Source organism: Melospiza melodia, chromosome 3 (assembly GCF_035770615.1).
Source record: "Melospiza melodia melodia isolate bMelMel2 chromosome 3, bMelMel2.pri, whole genome shotgun sequence".
NCBI lineage: Eukaryota > Metazoa > Chordata > Aves > Passeriformes > Passerellidae > Melospiza > Melospiza melodia.
The window spans coordinates 117,243,116-117,264,446 of record NC_086196.1 but is presented as its reverse complement, the minus strand read 5'-3'; the positions used below and the strand labels follow the sequence as shown (position 1 = coordinate 117,264,446).

Sequence of the window (21,331 nt, the reverse complement as noted above, 5' to 3'; positions counted from 1 at the left end):
GACATATGCACATTGTTTGTAGGGAGGGAGCAGGAAAAGTACATTTTAAAGGATAAGCAGCTGGATGCTGCTCTTCTCATGCTTGGAATTAGAATGAAGTTCCTTTTCTGCTCCAAACTGTGCTAAGAAACATGGCAGATTTTAAATAAGCTATTTAGCTCTTTTTTCCTTTCAATAATTTATTTTTAAACTGGGGTATTTTTCTGCCTGATGTGTCTAGCTGCAGTCTTGTTCACAGACACAATTGCATACAGGACTACATGTTAAAGAAATAAACCTGTGAGGCTCTAGAAGGCTGGAAGGGAGATGTGTAGAAAATGGATAGCATTAACTAAGACCTCTCACTACTAGGATGGTAGCCAGAGGAGATTTTGGGCCAAGAGAAATAAAGGGCTTACCACTCAATTAAGTAATGGAGCCAGACATTGTAGCCTTGTTCTGGGAACCTGACTGAGGGCCTGGAAGACCAAAGCAGACTAGTGTTGCCCTAAAGAGATCACCACCCCTCCCTGGGAGCACCAGAGCACTTCAGCATGGACCAAGATCCCTAAGTCCAAGAGTATTCATGTAGGGCAGGCTGACACCTTGGGTCCTTGGTTGCAAACAGTGCTGCAGATTTCTCTTTGCACATGTGCTGGGTCCCATCCAGGTCCCTTTTCAAGCTTTGCACAGCTCTGGTGGGGTGGGTTCTGCAGTGCTCAGAGAGCTCAGGAGCTTGCTGGGTCACCCCTGTAGGGTTACTGTGCCCGTCTTGGGAACAGGGCCTGTGGGAGGTGGGGACAAGCAGCCTCTGGGTACTGTCTTTCCCTTGGAATTCAGTCTGATTGCCTTTTTTGTCGACCAGAGGAATAGTGGGGCTTCAGGAACAGCTCAGAGGGAGAAGTGGAAGTGTGAGGGAGTGGTTTACCAGCATGGGATGGGCCCTGCTGCCTTGGCCTGTGTTCCAGGGAGGCTGGCTGGCACCAGGACTGGGACGTTTCCCTGCTGCTCCTTCTGATGAAGAAATTCACATAACCTGTAAGCACACCACTTTCTTGCCAGAGACTGTGCCATTGTCTCATGCTCCATCCAAGGCAGCCATCTATTTCTCGGTGCCTCTCTCTGAGGGCTCTGTCGGCAGGAACGGCCCATGCCTGTGTCCATGGAGCAGTGCAGGCAGGAGGCCAAGCAGGCCTCGGTGTTTGCATACCCCAATAACCTCTCTCAGTCCCTCTCTCTGAGGGCTCTGTCGGCAGGAACGGCCCATGCCTGTGTCCATGGAGCAGTGCAGGCAGGAGGCCAAGCAGGCCTCGGTGTTTGCATACCCCAATGGCCTCGTGCTTCCTGCACACGTGCTCACATTGCTGCGAGCCAAAGGACAGAGCTGGGGATGAGTGGCATGTCTGAGCTCCTCTCCTCATGCACACACTCCCACACTGAGCTAAACTTGCCACAAGCTGCAAACGAGAGGCAAATCAGCCTGGCATGCAAGTCCTGCTCTACTCTCCCGGCCTGGCTGTTCATTCCATGTGAGGCAGGAGCGCCACTGGAGACTGGCAGTGCTTAGGTGCAGAATCCATTATCTAGCAAAAACACTGGATGTATGAGACTCTGCAAAGACCCACTAACACCAGTGAGAGGGTGGTTTTCTGGAAAGGATCTGCTAGGCTGATCCTACAAGATGCTACCAAGTGACTTCAATTGGCCTCAACAGTAAGAACACTCAAATATTTGAACACCAGGAGGGACAGTGTGGCGTTTTAAACAACTGCTTTTCTCCAAAAGTATTTGATCTGTGAGAGGTAAAATCAGCACTTAATTGGAACATATGTCTGAGGCAGGCATGATAAAGAAACTGTGCAATGCATATATTTTAATTTTAAATAAATCAATATGGTAATTTGGGATCAGGTGCGATTCTGCAGCTGGAAGAAAAGAACAAAGGGAGGCCATTAGTTATACTTTTAATAAATAAATTTGTTAATTAGGGATCAGGTGGGATTTTCCAGCATGAGACAGAGGATAAAAAAGCTCATTAGCTGTGTTTTAAATTGATTGATGTTTTAGTTGGTGTGGGATTCTCCTGGAAATAAATGCAAAATGGAAAATATACCAAACCCTATCACTGGAGAACATACTTGATAAGAAATAAGAAAATTTTCCTACTTACTTAGGGCATCTATATTTTCTAGGCACTCCATAGTACAACACAAGTGTGGTCAGGCTGGAACTCTTGAAAGGTTCAAGGAAACAAATAGAGAAGACCTGTAGTGTATTCAAGGAAAGAAAGAGGAAAGGTCATTTCAGATTTGTGGGACTCACCACAGCTGGGAAATTGATTTCAAAACATTGCAGTGCATTCAGAACCACCAAACATGTTTGAAGATTTGCGTTCTTGTCCTTTACCTGAGCTTGGCACAGGAAGGTGTCAGCTACAAGGTGTGATGAGTTCTGGCAGGTTCTCTGCAGCAATAAAGTTCACTGTGCACTCAGCTCATTTCCACTGTGGCATCCAGATGTGGACAGCATAGTGTTGGTGCAGCATCTGAAAGCAAAACATTATGCAAGACAGGGAGGCAGGAAGGAGGGGGAATAGAAGGTTAAAAAGGATGGTATTCAAATGACCAATTGGATAACATTCAGCCTACTTACTCTTTGATGCTGCAATGGAAGAGAGGAAATCAAAGCCATCAGGACATATTAAGGAATGCCAAACACTACAGGAAGCAAAAGGTTTCATCATAATCAGTGTCCATTTGTTCCCTCCTGTGCTGTGTGTTTAAAAGGAGCTTTAGAGGTAGTTTTACTTCTGCAGCTTTTCTTCTTGTCTTGTTTCAGCTCTGTCCTCCCAGAACTGCACACAGGCAGTTACCGTTGATAGAAAATAACATGTCCTGTGAGGTTTGTGATTTCCTGAGGATGCATCTTCTCTTGCTGCCTGCACAACAAGGTGCATGTGAGAATTACCTCTCAGGAAGGCAACGGCTCATCTGTGTCACTGCCACGTCTGCCTGTAGCTAAAAGGTGTGCGGGACTTGCTGCAAATTTAAAAACCATCTAATTTCAAAGGCCATAAGATCAAAAGTTCAGATTTTGTTGGGAATTGCCCAAATGCTGCCCAGTGCCCCAGAAGGCTCTTCATCTGTGATACACAGGAGCTGTGAGCAGCTTAACTCATGGTGCTGTTTCAAGAGACATGTAAAACCAGAGACCCAGCCAGCTGCAGCAAGACATAATAAAGATATTGAGTTTGCATACAATCCTCAAGAATTTCCTCAAAGGATCTTGAGTTTATTTTCTCACCTCAGTGTAAGGGCAAGCTTTAACAAAATGGCTGCCAGAGGGGTGATTTAGCCCTCAGCTCAGAGGGGCTGTTGTGATGGACAGTGGATACTATTTCCACAGAAGAACAGGGCCTCAAGTTTTAATCAGCTATGTCAACTAATAGAATCTTGCTCAAAATATTTTTGGCCCTTCTTTTCTGAGCAGATTCTCCACAGTAAGTAGAAAAACACATCCTAGACATGACTTACAATGCTGCTCTTCTTCTGAGAGGAGAGTCACACTGAGTCCAAGCACAGCAGCATCTTCAGAGGTCCAAAAGCCAGCAGCCAGATTGAGGCTCTGCCGAAACCTGACCCATAAGACAAAGGGCAGTTTTATTTTCCAGATTTTTCAATAAAAATTTCAAAGCTATTTTAAGTCTCAAGAATGCAAATAAAGAGTCAAAGATTAATATTTCAAGACTTTTTCTTGAAGCAGTAACTTAAAGAGTACTTCATTTCTTCAACTGAAGATCCAGAATCTGTTTCCCAATAATTTTTTTAAAGAAAAATCTTTGGGACTTATTTAAAAATATTTTTCTGTACGTAATCTTAAAAAAAAAGAAGAAGAAGAAAAGTGGTGTCCTTGGCCATCAAGACACGGCCAGTTTCTTGAAAGTTCTTACCAAGACTTAACAAACATGAGCAGTCCTGTAGTTCCTAGTCAGCCACATCAGCTTGCTCTCCTCCTTCAGTGGAGGTACTGCATCCCTGGAAGTGGCAGACAGAGCTGCAATTCAGAAGAACATCAGTCAACGAGACACTCAAGTACATACTTGAGTGCTATTAGCATAATTGGGACTCGAGTCTATGATTGAAGTTAAGTATGATTAAAGTTAAATTTCTTTAAGATAAATGGATTAATGCACATGTTTAGGTAATTTTAAGCAATAAGGACAGCAAGTTTAAACAATTTGTCCAAATTTGTGAGTGATTTTTACAGGAAACCACTATTTCTAATCTCACAAGTCCCAATCTCAACCCCATAAATGCCTAAAAACTTGTTATTCCTTAATGCTGCCTATTTTCTGCATATTCCCATGATGGCTTTGGAAACTTCATCAAGGAAACAACAGGGCTCCTTAGGCTCAGCTTGAGGAGAGGACTGGGCTGAATGAGCCAAAACCTTCACTACTGAGAGGTTTGTCAAGGCAGTTTCAGGGCACTGGCAAGCTGAGACACCAAAGGTGTGTGCCTGGCTCCTCCATAAAGTCAGGGAAGAAGCAGGGGCTGAGCCTTTGTGCCTCTTGTCCTGCGTACACAGAATCCAGCGCTGGCTGCAGACAGTCAGGAGCTCCCACCACAACAACCAAACCCACAGAGAAGAGCCCAACCCACCACGGTCCTGGTTCCTTAATTCACAATAACCGCTTCCTCTTCTTTGCACTCTGTGATTAGAATTTGAAAACCAAAGCCATTACGCTCCAAAATGCTAAAATGACAGATACTCTGTGAGAAAACAATGGGTCTCACTCCCCTCAGAATCCACCAGAGACAAAAACATCCTGGCCTCCAGCCCACCTTTATCTGACTCTTCCATTTGACATCCACTTGGGTGATGTGAAGATCTGCTGGATGGCCCCACATTTGCCTCCAGACTGTTACTAATTGTTCTCCTTTATTCTTTCTGCAGAGCTAGCAGAGACACACCGGCAGTGTGCTGGCAGTGGGAGCTGCCACTTTGGGAAGAGTTCTGATTAAAATATACATTGCTTTGATCAGTGCCTTCCCTGTAGTGTAAGATAAACACCATCAGCAGTTTGGGTTGATGTTCATTCCTGAGGCACATGCTGTGAATTTACTGCACCACATTAAGCAAAAATTTAAAAGGAAATTATTGTAGCCGGCTAGGACCTGGAATTATCCTGAGACTAGAAATGTTAAAATCTAAACCAAAGCAAAGCAGCACTGCCTTCCCTCCTCTGTCAAGTAGGGTCTTCCACAATAGTAAGTCAGATTAGGGCTGAGATTTCTATAGCTGGACATTCATGTCAGAGGTATGTTTCATAACTAATTTAATGCTTTATGTATTTTCATTCAGCACCAGAAATCTCACAGATTTACACCTCCCTTTGGGTGGTGAAGCTTGTTTGAATATCCCAGCTGGAGCCTGGAAGAGCTGTCTGAACTGTAGCAATGGCCTTTATGTCAAGATTTTAAATGCTACTTTCCCCTCTTTTTTCCTGTTTTCTTTTTCTTCTTGCCTTTTTTTCTTCTGAAGCCAAAGTGATGTCTAATTACAGGAAACTCATATTAGCACATATAGCCTTCATACATTTTTTTTTTGTACTTCAACTTTAAGTTTTGGAATTTGTTTAAAATTTTCTATTGCTTAAGGCCTACATTTCTAGGGTAGAGAATGCAAAAAAATTACATGATTAAATATGGCAAGAGAATGGAGAGTAGCTTAATGATGCCACTTAGAAGCTCAAAAAAGGAACACAGGCAGTAGAGGAAAACGTAGGGCTATACTGCAGTTTCTAAAATGGAACTTCTAATGACATTTTATTATTTCCTAGGAGAAGGGCAATCTGTCTGCTCAGGGCAGGAACCAGCCCATCTTTCCTTCTGCCATCCCTAGAAGTGGGCCAGATGCTCAGTAAATACAACAAGGTTGAGCACCCCCAAAGGCAATGGAGATCCAGGTGACGGATTCTCCCAGTCCCTGCTAAAGTGGGGGCAGTGGGTGGGGGCTGCTGCTGAGCGGGGCCCAGTGGCACCAACACCTCTGTGCACCCCTGCTCTGTCCATTTGAGGGTCTTTTGCAATAAACATGCCATAAAACTGTTTTACAAGCCAGGTCTCACTCTGCTCTCCAGCTTTTTCTCGTTAAGGACATTGCTGCTTCAAGGAAGTTCAAGCTGCAGCACATTTCCCATCTGCATTCCTTGACGTGTTTGGAAATTATTTTACAACAACTGGGAGAGGAGGACCAGGTCTGGGGGGGAGCAGGGAGCTGAGTGCTTCAGAGAGCAAGTAGATCAGTGTGCGAGCCCCAAATTACATACCTAGCCCCACCAAGGAAACAAATGAATTAATTTGTTTCCCAATGGCTCATTTATACAACCCTTTAATTATAGCCAACTGTATCACCAGTGTTATACCATGGGAAAGTGTAAAACTGTTAAGCAACCTGCCACTCCGCCCTCCCCAGAGCGACAGCACAATCCTTAAGCAACAGCTACATGCTGGGACATCACCTTCTCTTTTGTCTTTCAGAGGTACAGTTCAATAATGTGGCTATGAAAATGTGACCTCAAACCCAACTCCTTTTCTGGGCTTTTGTGTGCTCCTAAACTCTACCTCTCTTCTGGGTCGAAAAAATGGGACAGTGTTTGACCTGCTTGCAGCACAAAAAGGGATATTGTTCAAAAATTTGCTATTTTCCCACTCTGCCCCTGAGTCATGATCAGCCCTGAGTCCTGTTAACTGCAGTGCTGCCCAGCCTGTGCTGGCTCCTCAAATGTGGTGAGTTTAGGTGGCTCTGCTGACTTCAATTAAAGCATTTCTAATTGTTCCTAGTTCCACAGGCACCAGCTGAGCCCCTGCTTTGGCCCTACAAAGGGCCAGTGTGTTACAGCAGCTCTCTGCAGCTCTCAGGGCCCCATGAATGCCACCCATGAGGAGCAACTACAGCTGCCCACGGTGCCAAACAGCATCCTAGCAAGCACAAGGGAAGATTTTGAGAAATCACAGAATTTACTGAAACTGAAGTATTCCAAGCTGCTGTTTCACTCCATGTTCAGTCCACTTCAGAGGACAAGACAAAAATATTTTGCAGCTGTTTGTGGATGGGGACAGTGCTCTCCCTTCCATTATGGGGCTGCAAGAAGGGATGTGTTACAAAGGATGGAAATCCTTCCTAATGCTTTTATGTCTGTTATAAAGGATGGAAATCCTTCCTGATGTTTTTATGTCCGGATTGTCTTTCAGCACTTGCATTAGTGGACTCTTTCAGGTACCATGATCTTCTCAGGGAAGGGGTAAGCCTTGGTGGCTTAGCAGCACTGTAATATAAACAGCTTTATTTAGGGACAAAGATAACTCACCTTAATGCTAGATTTACCTACAGATATGCATATGAATGTCCTATATATGAGCAAATCAGAACAGATTAGCAGGGAGGCTCTGGAACCTCCATCAGTCAGACTATATCCATCGAGCTGGTTATCCTAAAGACAGGCATCATTCCCACCATGTGTCCAAAGGTTCAGTGCAAGGGCTGTGCCAGGTGTCTTGGGAAGACCTTTTTTGATTAGGAGAGTCTTTCCAGGCTCTATACTCAAGAATATCTCAAGGATACTCTGTTCAAAGTTCAAAAAGAGCTAAACAGAAAGCACAAATTACCCACAAGAAAAAGGATTATTTAGCAAGTTAATTGAGGCTTTCTTTGTATTTCTATTTAATTTAAAGATGGCATGAAGTGAGTTTTAGCACACCACTCCTGCAGAGAGAGATGAATCAATGCTCTAATTCTCTCTTCTCCACCCTTTGAGGCAGCATTTCACAGGCCATGTCTGTGATGCATGAGGATGGCCTTTAGACTGAGTTTGGTCTTAAAAACAGATCAGAAGAAAATTTGCCATGTCCTTCAAAAGGCAGGCCCTCTCCTCCCCTTTCTCACGGAGCTGTAACAATGAAACCAGGCTTAGAGTGAGGAACATCCTCTTTAATTCTGTATAAATGCTTTGGCTCACAATCTCTGCTTTCCAGATGGGAAGAGCAGGTTACCCAGTTTGAGGGAGCTTAATTATTTCAATCTCAGTTCTGAGCTAAGAGTGGGGAAAAAATGAGGATTTCAAGAAAAAGTGGAGGTTTTATATTACACAGAAACTAAAATACTGAGCCCCAGGCTAGCTGCTAATATACCAGAGGCATTTTATCTCATGGTTTTATTATGACTGAAGAGAGATAGAAGATTACTTTAAAACCTTAGCTATGGCTGCAATAAATAAATAAATACATTTCCAGCCCTCATGGTGGTAGAATAATGCCATCAAATGTGAGCAGGGTGTATCTACCCCAAAAGTCTAAAACCAAGAAAAAGTAACAAGACAGCAATATTCTCGACCAGTATGCTGTAGTTCTGTGATTTGTCATCCAGCCCTAATTAAGGCTTGCAACAATGAGATCTACACGGACCCATACACCTCTCGCTGACATTTCAGATGCTGTCCTTACTCTGAACACAGTAACTGTGTTGAGATGTAGAAGATAAGATTGGTCTGGAGGAAGCACAAACTGGTTGAAATCCAAAACCCAAATTCCTGAATCTTTACAAAAGTTTAGTTAATATATGTTTATATATTTTTCTCACAAAATATCCTTTCCTAATTTTGGCTGGAGATAGGACAGTAGCTTGACAAAGATTACTTCCATGTTGTGTTTAGCTCAGCAAAAGCCAAGACCTACAAGAAATCTCTAGGGAAAACAGCCTTTCCTCCTTTCATTGGTTGGTTGTCAATCTTCTCTGGGGTTCCCTGATGATTCTTCATGACTTAGCAACATAAAATCTTCCACTGTACTTCAAAGTCTTATTTTAAAACAAATGTTCTCATTGAGAAATGCAGGATCAGAAAGCTGGGGCTCTCCAAGCTTCCCAGGGTTGTCTGGGCTCAGCTGGCTGGAGCTCTGTGAGCTGGTCTCTAATGGGAACGTCCTACTGGGCTGCATTAGCATTTATTTATTTCTGCACTGCGACTCGGTTGCCTCATTGCATCTTGCAATAGCCAGAACTGACAATTGGCAGGCAGATGGGGCTTCTAATAACCTGCTCTTCTTTTGGGAAATGTAAGGAAAAATGTCAGGTAGACAAAAAAAAAAAAAAAAAAAAAAAAAAATCTATCAGAAGAGCAGGAGAGACATTATCACCTGGGAAACAAGGACATGGTCTGGAACTGATTTCCGTTCTCCCTAATGTTTCTCAGCAGAACAAAACATCTGTGAGCTGCATTGCTGTAGACAGCTGGTTCTGGAGAAAGGCTGGAATTCACCCCACCAAGACATAACCTCCTCCAGGAGGAATAATACCATCACAAAACACATCAGACCAGAATGGGTCTTGCAACTGTTTGCGGCTCAGGAAATCAATGTGCTGCACTGCTATTTGTAACCAATATAATTTTATCTCTACTCTGTGCCCCCTTTCTGGTAATGCAGCATAGTCGCGTTGCTGACAGTGTGTGCAAATGGGGATTTATGGTCCTCTGTACTATGGCTAATGAAGTTAACAGGGAAAAAAAGAAAACCAAAACCAAATTCTGTATTATAATTATTTGGGTTATGTAGCTGCACAAATGATGCATGAGGAAAAAAAAAAAAACCCTAAACTTCTTTAACAAGAAAAAATATGGAATCATATTGACTGAAAAGTATACAGTTAAATTCTGCAAGAAGAATATTTTCAGTGGAGGAAAGCCAAAATTAAATCCCTGTGGGCAAAATTTACCAATAAATAGATTTTCTTTTTTTTTAATTTACAGAGAAAACTTTGGCATTTTCAGTTACCTTATGAAAAATAAAAAAAAATAGTAATTTTTTACTATTAGTAATTTTTTTACTATTTTACTAAGGAGCACAGGCTCTTTCCTGCGAACACCCATCTTCAGCTGAGAGGGCCATTCTCTGATCATAGCAGCTGTCAACAAACGCTTTTGGGCAGCCTAGGGCACTTTGGCACCACGGGTGTAGATGAGGCACCACTGGCAGCTCCTATGCCCTGTGTGGGTTCTCTCTGCAGCCCAGACTCCAAAGGGAGAGTCCATCAGGAGCTCCCTGGAAGCCGGTGGGATGGGTACTTAGATCTGCCGAGGCTGCCCTCGGTGCAGCACTTGCTAAAGCGCTGAAGTTTGTTTTTGCCCCTGAATCCTCACTGACCCCACAGCAGAAGCGTTCAGGCTGACAGCTGCTCCCAGCAGCCGAGGACCTGGCCTGATTTCGGGCTCCCTGAGTTACCTTTCGGCGTGTTCCTGCAAGCGGGCTGGGAGCGTGCCAGGGCAGGGTGAGCGGAACAGCATTCCTGGGCTCTTAGTAGTGTTGACCATTGTCCTGATGTGAATGCATCAAAACCTTCAAAAGCAGAAAGGTGACTCCCTGTCATGTGCAGCGCTCCTTGGAGTCCTTTCAAGGCACAGAGGATCAGCATAATCTGTCCCTGCACTCAGGACACGCCGCTGTCTCCCGTGAACGGGCGAAGGAGATTATTGTGGTGAATAGTAACAGTAGATGAGGTGCTATCTTCCCCTTTAAATTGAGCCATTCAATTTGTCATGAATGGCTGAGTATTCCTTGCTGGCATCTGGGACTTGGATTTCAGCGCTGGGAATAGAGTGAATAGGATCAATGATGAAGCTGAAGTACAAAAAGAAGGAGCAAAAAAGGGCAAAGGACTAAAACCGATAGAGACAAGCAATTACAAGGTGTATTAATGTACACTGGGCCAGGCTGGAAAGAGGGAAGAACTTATTGTTATTCTGGGGGATTTTTTTCCACAGAAGATAAAGGGCTTGGGAAGTGAATATTTGTTATTTGGGCAAAGCCGTGGCTGCAAAGAATAAAGAGACCTTTTAGAACATGGCAGCTGCCTCTGAGCCCAGAGCGTGGTACCTGATACTCCAGTCTCCCTCCTAGGGCTTCTGGGCCAGCTTTTGAGAGCTGCAAGGAAGGCATTCAGAGGGGAGACAATGACAAATGTCAAGAGGAGAGAGGAAAGCTGGACTTTAAAAGACTATTGAGTGACAGGTGGTTAGATCAAAGGCAGACATTTACCAGGTATTTATAATTGCAATGCTAATCAGGTTAATCATAGAAAGCAGAGCCCAAGGGTGGATGCCCAGTCAGTCTTAAAGCACACACTAATATATCTTTAACACATACAAATACATAAAACCCACACATATGTATGTATTGTACTTCAAAAGCTATTCAGTCAGTCCTTGCCACACATTCTCATTTTTTCCCTGGGATTTAAAGGAAAAGGAGCTCTCTGCAGGCAGAGCATCTGAATGTCTTTTTGCTGCTAGAGCCAGTGAGACGTTTTGGAGAGAACACACAAGATGGGGCTCATGTACAGATCACTGGAAAAACCAGTCAGAATTCATTTCTTTATCAAAAGGAAACAAATCCCCCAAAATCTGCACAGCAAGACTGTCTGTGTTTTCATGGCTCTTAACACAGAGAAAGGAGAATCCTTAGTAAAGGATTTTTGAACACAATTTCTTATCTTGCTGATTTGGAGGGCTGGATTTTCCAGGACCTCAGTACCAGTTACACAACCAAATGAGCATCAGCTTTTCTAAAGGCTGCACGATTTTGCAAACACGGGCTCAACTTTGAGCATTTTGCTTACCAGCCCTTTTCAATCTTATCTCTCTCACAGACATGCTCTCTCTTGTTATCATTCTTCCACCCATTCCTTCCCTATGCCACACACAGATTTCAAAAAACAAAACAAAAGCATTTCCTATGGGAGTCTCTCCGCACTCATTTTAAGCAAAGCCATTTTTGTTCACCCTCTGTGGTGTGCAGCAGTCCCATCTGTGTGCTGCAGCAGGAATTAACTGTGTCTAGAATAATTCCTAATACCACAGCTATGTCTGATTTCACCAGCAAAACCAGCCCAGTGTCCTGCACTCCCAGATCTAGAAAAAGAAATGTTACATACAACAAACTACCACCCACAAATTATTAATGAGAGCATAGCAACACTGACTAATTGTGTACACATCCAAATCCTTTCTCCCAAAGACTGCCAGTGACAGAAGTTTTTGTCCATAAATCAATAACAGAAGCACTAAATCTTACTACATGTCTGAACTAATTCCTGAAATTATAGGGTCTCTGTCAAGAGTTTTAGGAACATGTACTACAAATAAAGGCAACTTTTGAAAATGATATTAATTATCTGGGAGGCATCAGGTCTATAAGAAAAGATGGTTCTGGTCATGGGCTATAAACTCCCTAGCCAGCCGCCATCAGAAAGCAGTTTTCTCCATACATAGCCACTATGTTCATACTTTAATAACATGAATTTTGCTTCTTTTATGCTAGGTGCTGTAGAGACATTAAACACCCACCTGGTGGGCAGAGGACGCTCATGCTGGCAGTGGATTTGTTGCACGCCCCCAGGCAAGAGCTGGGATTAGATGCGGGGCTGTGGCTCCCCAAGCTCCATGGTGCCCATGGGGCTGGAGATGCTGGAAGGGCAGCCCAGCAGAGAGCAGGGGAAGGACAGCAGGGCGGGGTCAGGTCACAGCCCGAGGGCTGCCCCAGAGGCTGCGTGGGCAGGAGCGCCTGTGCCAGCACAGATGGTGTGGGCAAGCCCAAACAGCCTCTGCAGAAATGCTCCTGCGATACTTCCTTTGGCAGAACTGGAAAGAAGGGGAATGATGAGGGAAGGGCAGAGAAAGACACACACCCGCACACACACCAAAACGAATTTCTGGTGTTTACAGTGAAATCACAGCAAAGGCCTGCTGGGCTCCCTTATTACCTCGAGCCAAGGACAATGAAGGTACCATCTCCCATCTATCATTTTCATGCACCATTTTTCACAGGGGGTTCATCAAGAACACAGATCAGATAATGCACATACCAAAACCTGAGTATAAGGGTCTGTTTCCAAATCTTTTTCAAATTAACGCAGCTGTGCTTCTACATGTCTTTGCTAAGTGAAGGCCTGTGTCATCATTACATTGCAAATGAAACAGGACTTTAAAAGGTTAAAAATGGGCCAAAAACCATAATATGCCAGTTTTTTATCTGGAGCAAGATTAGGTTGACATTCAGAGGTTCAGGTCTGAGATAAAAGTTTGGGTCTGTGAGCATAAGCATCCCAACAACTGAGCCAATATTCAGCATCAACAGCTGAAAGATTGTAAATTCATTTGGAGCCAGTCTGGCTCTGCAAAGGTTCTGCCATTTTGGACAGCATCCAAAAAGCAAGCAAAAAGAGGCCCCTAGATGTTTTTTATTATTATCATCATCATCATCATCATCATCATCCCACTGTAGGTTCTAAACAAGTTCAAATCTGGGCAGATGTGCTGATACAAAACCACCTTATATTTTGGGAATAGGGAAGATATGAAACTCCAGTTTGGCCCTGTCACTACTTTAGTGCTATCTTCTAAAAATGATTTAAGAATTACAGCAAACTCTTACCTTCTGTTCAGCTGTGCTCTGTGCACTCTGCAGAGCCCTGCAGCTCAAAGGCATGAGTGCCTATCAGACAGACATCTCTGATCCAACTTGCTCAGAGGTGGCCGTGCCACTGTGGCTCACTGTCAGAGGGTCAGTGGCACTTGGCTGAAAAACCCTGCAGCTCCCAGGGAACCTCTCCCCAAATCTCGATTTCTGTGTCACCACATCCAAGAAAGGCAATTTAAACACAGTGCAGGTGTGGTAACACCTGCCAAGCTCTTGACTGCAGTGCCAGGCATTGCCAGTGCCCATCTGCTCTGACAGACACAAAACTTTAAAATTCATGAGATCTTAGCATGACTGAACAGTCTTTTAAAAGCTTTTGACTAAACAGAAGATCCAGATAGCGAGGAAAGAGGAAATTCCTTAATTCTGAGGTATTTCAAGTCTGGAAGAAACTTCTGGTTTGCTTTAAGGTCAAGACTGTCCCATTCTATAAGCCAAACAAATTCCCAACCCTGTGTGTTACAAAGAGGGGATATTTCACTCAGCCTTGGCTTATCTTGCTCTGCCTTCCTCATAACCATCATCAGCACCACTACAGCTGAATGTTGTTTCAGCAGGAGCTGTGGGAGACAAGTGTAAGTGCTGGAGTGATCAGGAATAGAGGGAGTGGGAAAGGGAGGAAAAGAAGGAGGAGGAGGAGGAGGGGGACACACATGTGGGTAGTGGGAATCTGGAGAGTAAGAAATAGAAATTCAGGGGTGAGCTGTAGCTGTGAGAGAGGCTGGAAACCCAGCTGGAGGGATGCCATCTGCTCGAGGGCACCAAACCCTGGAGAATTCTGTTCTCTGAACCAGTGGCAAACACCAACTGTCTGATTTAATTAGCTTTTCTGTCATTAGCATGCATCAGCAAGGAACAAGGAACACACACTCCATCGTGTGATAGATTCCTGTTGTGTCCATGCTATGCACAAACATAAAGCTGTTGGCTCCCTGAGAGGTGGGACACAGAAGTCCCATCATACCCACAGGGCTTTGAAAAGTGGGAAAGAGAAAACCTATTTTTTATTTGCTTCTTGCTTTTTATTTATTTGCTTTCCATTCTTTCCCAGGCACTTTCTTCCTTCTAGGTCAGCCAGTTTAAATTGGAGCCTGTAGCAAGAGATCCATTTCTCACCAAACAAACTTCTCTACAGGAAAGCTCATGTCTTTAAATATATTTTTGAGCAAATTTTCCCTCTCCTCCCCCATCTGAATTTGGTTGTTTTATTTGTCAGCTGATAATATAGACAAAATTGTGTCTCTCTCCTAGACGGGAAAGTCAGTAAAAGAGCTTCTCAGGAGGGGCTGGAGCAGCTTGGGAATATGTCTACCTTGGCAGCAAAGTTCCAGTTCCTCTACTTTCTGAGGCTTAATAAATTCCTGCTCTCTTCAGTAATAATAAAATAAAATCAGTCTCCTGGGGGAAAATCCACTCCAGCAGACTGTACTTTTTCAGTCATTCTGAGCTTTCATTGGTGGGAGGTATTAAAAAAATAGGATGATAAACTCTTCCCAAAAAAAGATAAAAATAAACCCATCCTAAAAATGGGCTTCCATCCTTCTCCCCAGTCCTTGTATGGAGTTTGTGTAATGGATGATTAGTGAGTGGATGGAAGCTGTGCTCAGCTGAGAGCCCTGAGTGTCCTCAAGGCTGCCCAAGTACCAAAGGTAGAGTTTTGAAGTGAATACAGTATTCCAGGATTAGAGAAGGTGCTCTTTGGATTTATACCCTCTATGCATCCTTCATGGTACTTTTTAAACACCTTGTGGTTCCAGTGCCACATCTATTTTGCACATATTCCTGTAGGAAACCCAAGATCATATCTCTGCTCTTCCCACATCCCACTGCCCAGGTGAGTTTGGAAGGAAATGGAAGGAGGGTGTTACACTCCGCACAGACCAAGGATGATTTTGTGTCTAAAATCCTACATTGTTCCCAACTTGCACGAGTGAAAAACCTCCAACAGTTGGAAAAAATCCATAGGTTTTTCGTCACAGAAACCCTGACATTTCACAAAGGTCTCTACATTTACAGTGTTGTCAAAGCATTTTATGGAATTGGCAATTATTGTTATTGGGCAAGAAACTGATTCTCTTCATTCACTGACAAACTATGATGAGTTAATCTGAAATACAAACACAGTGTAACTATTTTGAGACAATTTAAAAAAAAGAAAAAAGGCAGGAAAAAATTCAGTTCATACCAAATGAAATGTTGCAGTCAACCTGACATGGAATATTGCATTTTAGGGACAGCATTTCACAAAGACATTTCAAAATCCAGTTGAAAGAACTGTGTGAAATTTTCCTGGAAAATAAATGTTACTTATGTATATATTAGTAAGGCTTAGGTAAATATATCAGTAGCTCCTGGTATTTAAATGGGAAAACATGCAGAAAGGGCACGTTACCTTTTCATGAGTGGAGGGCATGGGCAATGCACCTCCTGTTCAGCTGCAGCATCTTGTACAACCCCACTCCCAAAGGCACAGAAGACATCCAGAACATTAAAAATGCACTTTTGGAGCCACACTAAATATGAACCTAAACTGCAAAACTGGAAGTATTGCCTCAGAAACTAAGAGGAGGACTAAGAAATTTGCAAACTGGACAATTTCCCCTCTCCTGAATTCCAGAGTATGAATTTCTGTGAATCAAAATTTGAATTCCACAGTCAAAGGTCAAAAGAAGTGGAGGATATTGAATAGCACTACTTAATGTCAGTTTGGCCATTAAACTTCCTAAATATTGCATATTTGTGTATGAACAACTGGTATGTTTAAAAATAATGGAATATATGCTGAGAAGGAGTGCAGCTGCCTTAGCAGGTGAAGTCAATATTGAACGTCAGTAATGAAAGACTGAAGCCAATGCTCTTAACAATTGCTTCCAATCCAGACAAAATCCTAAAATAATAAAGGAAGCACAGATCTCCACCATAAACACACTTATTATTTCCACATGGTGTTTGTGTGTGTTTGTACAGTATAGGCAACCGAGCTGGCCTTCATGAATTGGAAATGCTTTGCATTCCATAGACACAATGATTGCTCACATCAGAGGCCTCAAGGTTTGTTTTCTGACACACTGGAGAGTCCAGGAGCCTTGAGGAATTCAGAGTGATCTGTGTAACAGTCCTCCCTTGGAGCAGGGTGACTGGTGCAGGATGTTTGTGCCAGTGTCTGCAGCCAAAGCCCAGGGCGGGCTGTGGGGCCAGGCCCCTGCAGGAGCACAGGGACATCCCTGCTGCCACCCACGGCCACCAGCACCTCCAGGAGGGCTTGGGACATCCCTGCTGCCACCCACGGCCACCAGCACCTCCAGGAGAGCTCTGGGGAACACTGGCTCAGCTGAGAGCTGCAGCTGACCAGAACACAGGGCAACCAGTGCTGGTACTGATCCATGGCATCCAAGAAGGCTGCTGAAGCCCAGGAGTTGACTTTTAATGCCTAATGAAAGAACTCACATCCTGGTTTTAGCTGCTTTTAGACAATAACATCTCATTGGTTTTACTTCAGTTTGAGCTCCCTAAATCTCATCACTGATACAGACAGGACTACAAGGAAAAAGTATGGATCAACCCACACCATTGACGTGGGATAATGAATGGCTCATTGGTGAGCAGTGATGCTTTTGGTGATGCAAGACCTAGCTTTGGTTTATAACAAGATGAAAAGTAGAACCTGCCAGGGATGAAGCTTGTGAGTGTCAGGGGCTCGCTTCAAAATGTTTTTAAAAAAATACAATTGTAAATCAAGTACTATTTCCCTAAGATATATTAGTGAGAGAGGCTGGTGGATATTAACACTGTACTGCCAGGGCATTGAAAATAAAACTAGACAGAACTCTTTGGAAAAAGTTCCCCTTTCTTGAACAAAGTCCTCTTGGCACAGTGGTATACCCTGAGCCTTAGCAAACAGAGAAGGAAATTCCCTTTTGTACTGGCCAAGATTTTGAGGGAAAGAAAAGAACACTGATACTCAAGAAGAGAAAGTGTACACTCAGATTAGTACAGGTACAGTTGTGTGTAAGAGCTGTTCTCAGAGACAGAAATTACATCACAGTCTTCCACCTTTGCCATTAACTTGAACCAAATTCCTGCCTCAAGATCCATTTTGCAGAAGTTGCCACTTGAGATGATTTGTGCAGTGGGTAAGAGCCTGCAAGAATTACAAACAATGAGCACAGCAGTTGTGAAGAGGCCCAAGTGCAGCTCTGGCTGGTTTGGCAGTCCAACTCTGGGAATGTGTACTTGCACTGCTAGACAAAGGAGCAGGGGTTGGGAGAACTGCTACAGTGAGTATGGTGAAGTGCCAACATGTGTGAGGTTTTCCAGCCTGGCTGGAGAATCCTGGGCCATAGGTACAGTGTATGGCTGGGGAGTAGATGCACCTGAAGGGACAAGGACTAGTGAGGCTGTAAAATACAAGTATTGAGGTGCTGAGTTAATGCTGCATGATCTGATTTCATTACCAGAAGCTGGAGTGCTTGGACATTGCTGCTATAAAGGGGTGTTTGTATAAGAGAGCAAGGCATGTTTCCCAATTTCTGCATTTTCCTGCATTATTCTCTCCTGTACTAATGGTATGAAGTTCAGAATAAAGTTGATTCACACTTATCCCAGTTGTACGGCAGATGCACACTCCACCTCTATTTTTATGCTTTGCCACTTATGCCTTGATTCTGTTGGTATGAAATACAGTGCAGTGCTGGGGGGAGGGACGGGGGGCAAAGAGAGGACAAAACAGAGCCTGGATTTCCAAAGAACAGAGAGGTTTTGGTTGCCACCTGACATAAGTACTTGCAGCTGACAGCAGCTCAGACATGAGGATCAGCACTGGCAGGGCGGCTCAGCAGCTCTGCATCACTTGGTAAGGCTGCAGTGCTCAGATGATCACCCAATTAGTGCCCCAGTGACAATGGGTGCAAATCCCACAGCCCCTGGCCAGAAGCCTCAGGCAGAGGACAATTAATGTGCCTGCTCAGTTCCAGCACAAAAGAAATATGAACTATTTCTGACCCCTTCTCTGCCGTACTCCTGACCCGTGAACAGCCAGACAGCTTCTGCTGATAACAGTTTATTTGTCACTAAGCAGAGACTCTGCTCCTGGACAGCTCGGTGCTATACACAGTGCTAGGTAGGAATAAAAATGACAGAACTGAGTCCCTGCCTCAGGATGTGCTCCTGTGCCAATCTGGGAATGATTACCTGACACTTTAAAACTCATCACCATCGTGCAGGGCATTTTTTTCCTCTGAAAGGTGGCTTTCCTGGGACAGCATGTGAAGAGCTGAGGGGCCAAAGCACTAGGCAAGGATTTAGCACTCTCTGTGGGATTTTCATCAGTGGGTAACAGCAGCATCATGCATTTCCAGAGGAGTAAACCTGACACAGAGCCTGGGTTCACACACACCACCAGGGACCTGCAGAGCCCCGTGAGGTACCTGAGCCATCTCTAATGGTGGAGAAGCAGAACAGGGGAGGCACTGCTTTCCTTTTTCCCCTACTCACACTTAAATATTAGATGGTAAAGGATGACTAAATCCTTCTCAAAACAAGAACTAGTAACAGTGCTCAAATAATCACCTGGGCCAGAACTGAGACATTCAGAGACCTACAGAAACTCTTTGCCATCTTTACTGTACCCATGAAGCATAACTCCAGCTTGCCAAAACCCTTATTGAAATTCCTTTCTTTGCAATATTCCCAAAATATCAGCATGTTTGTACTTATTTTAAGCAAGCACAGAAACCTGATTCCAGCAGTAAAATTGTAGAGTTTGTGAGTGTGGGTCAGAGTTAAGTTTGTTCTCACACAGAAGCAGATTCTCACATGAAATTATGGAGCACGAATGTGGACAAAGAAGGCAGAAAACACAGACCAGCTGAAGTCATTAAGAAGGGTCAAGTCAGTGCTCTGGACTTTGGGAGCTCTCCTCATCAGTGAGGGCTACATAGCCTGAACTACACCATGGATGATTTTATGATTATAGTGGTAAAGTAGCAGAGCCCTCAGCCAGTTTAAAGCTTCCCTCCTTCAAGCTTTTCATTCATGAAAGGGCTGAAATGCTGCACTGGAACACATTGTGGCTGCTTTACAAGCCTATCACCAAAAAGGCTTGGCAGAGTCAGGGTCTACTCACTGCCACTGCCCTGTGGAGCTGCTGAGCTCCAGGGGCTCCTGGACCCCTCGGCTGGATAACACAGCCCTGCTGCTCGCTGTGCCTGCCAGGCTCCCAAAGGCTCCCCTGTCCTGCAGGCACAACAGGAGCACCATTCCCTTCCGAAATCCAGGGTAACAACTTCCAGTGAGGAGATTCTCATCCAAATAGCTGTACTGAAGCCTGCATTCCCAGGTTACTATTTTGATAGAATTATGGCAGAGGTCATGTCTCGTACACGGGGTCTCACCCTTTCCACACCAGCAGTGGCAGCAGCACTTGAAATTTGGTCCAAAGTGATAACATCTTTATGGTCCGGGGTGGAAAAAAGTCACTTACTGTGTGTGTATGCACATCTATTTCTATGTGAATGCTGAAGTTCCCATTGAATTTCCTGAATGAAAAGAATGCCAAAGACTCAGGAAACACTACCTTTTTTGTGTGTAAGAAATATCCCGTAAATTGAAAAGTGTAGATGAGATTTTGGAGGCAAAAAACCCAGATTTTTTTTCTCCAACAGTTAATCAGCTTCAGAAGGAAATCTCAGTGCTTTGAAAAAATGAGAAGGGAGAAAGGTGAGTTTGGATTGAAGAGTTGTGGATGTAACTCTGGACACATGCTTCCAACCCAGATCCTCTGAGGCGTCTGTGGGAGATGAATATGCAGTGCTGACTGCCTGCCTCCTGTGCTAATTTGAGCAGAGTGCTCACATAGTGCTGACTGGAGGCTGTTATTCAGTTCATCCAGCTCACACCTGATTCTCAGCTAGGTTTAACACAGTGAGCTATAGTTTTATTGCCCTCCCCTATCTCCTCCTCCCCCCAGCTTGAAAAGGTGCTCTTCAATCAAAGGCTGATGTCAGCGTGGGAGTAATAACCTTCACTAAGGGCAGCAAGGAGGGACATCTGGGCAGGCTAGGGGAAGGGGCAAGGAGTAAATCCATCAGGATGTGCAGATTGCATTGCTATCAGAGGAGTGCTTCAGGACAGCTTTTTAGTGTGGAAACATCCAAAATGCCCCTGCCCTTGGCTCAGAGTTTTCATCTGAAGGACATAGAAAGGCCAAGAGAACTGGGACTGACAGCAAAGCAGGGATAGGTGGTGTGTTTATAAATGCAGAAAAAAACAAATCCAAAGTGTATTGTAGATGTTCAGAAAGGAGAAAATCCAGTGTCAAGCACAAGGAGTGTGACCTTAAAGTAAGGTGGCACCAAGTCCTGTGGTCAGTTCTGCCTTCAGGACAAACCAGTGAAATTATGGTTATTTGCTTCCCCTCTCTCCAACACACTTATAACAGCAAACCTTTTTTTTTTTTTTTTAATTTTTCCTCCCTATTATTTGTCTGCCTTGAAGTGTGCCAGGTTTTTAGAGGACAAGGACCACTTGTATGTTACTATCTGCAGCTTTTAGGGCCAACTGTAAAGGAATTAATAACTGGTAGAGGAAGGGTATTGAAGGGTACATCCTCCGAGTACTCATGTCCACAGAGAATCCCAGCAGATTCTCATCTCTATGTTTCTCAGCAATGAGGACAGAGACTACTTCTTTTAAAAATTGCCTTTCTTTTGCAATTTCTAAAAAAACTCTAAATCCCCAAAGAATTCATGACATTGATATGAACAGGCACTTAAACCTTCCTTGAACTGGGAAGTTGGTTTCAATGTCAGGAATAAGTGTGAGTT

At 44.0% G+C, this 21,331-nt stretch overlaps 1 long non-coding RNA gene across 2 annotated transcripts in view; it reads right to left on the bottom strand.

Annotated features, from left to right (window-relative positions):
* Window positions 1-4,033, bottom strand: part of LOC134416828 (uncharacterized) — a 40,847-nt gene extending 36,814 nt beyond the window's left edge. For both annotated transcript variants that reach the window (XR_010027420.1, XR_010027421.1), the window contains exons 1-4: window positions 3,929-4,033; window positions 3,513-3,613; window positions 2,386-2,524; window positions 2,150-2,244 (exon numbers count right to left, since the gene is read on the bottom strand). This is a non-coding gene — a long non-coding RNA (uncharacterized LOC134416828). The remainder of the gene's footprint in view (window positions 1-2,149; window positions 2,245-2,385; window positions 2,525-3,512; window positions 3,614-3,928) is intronic.
* Window positions 4,034-21,331: the final 17,298 nt, after the last annotated feature.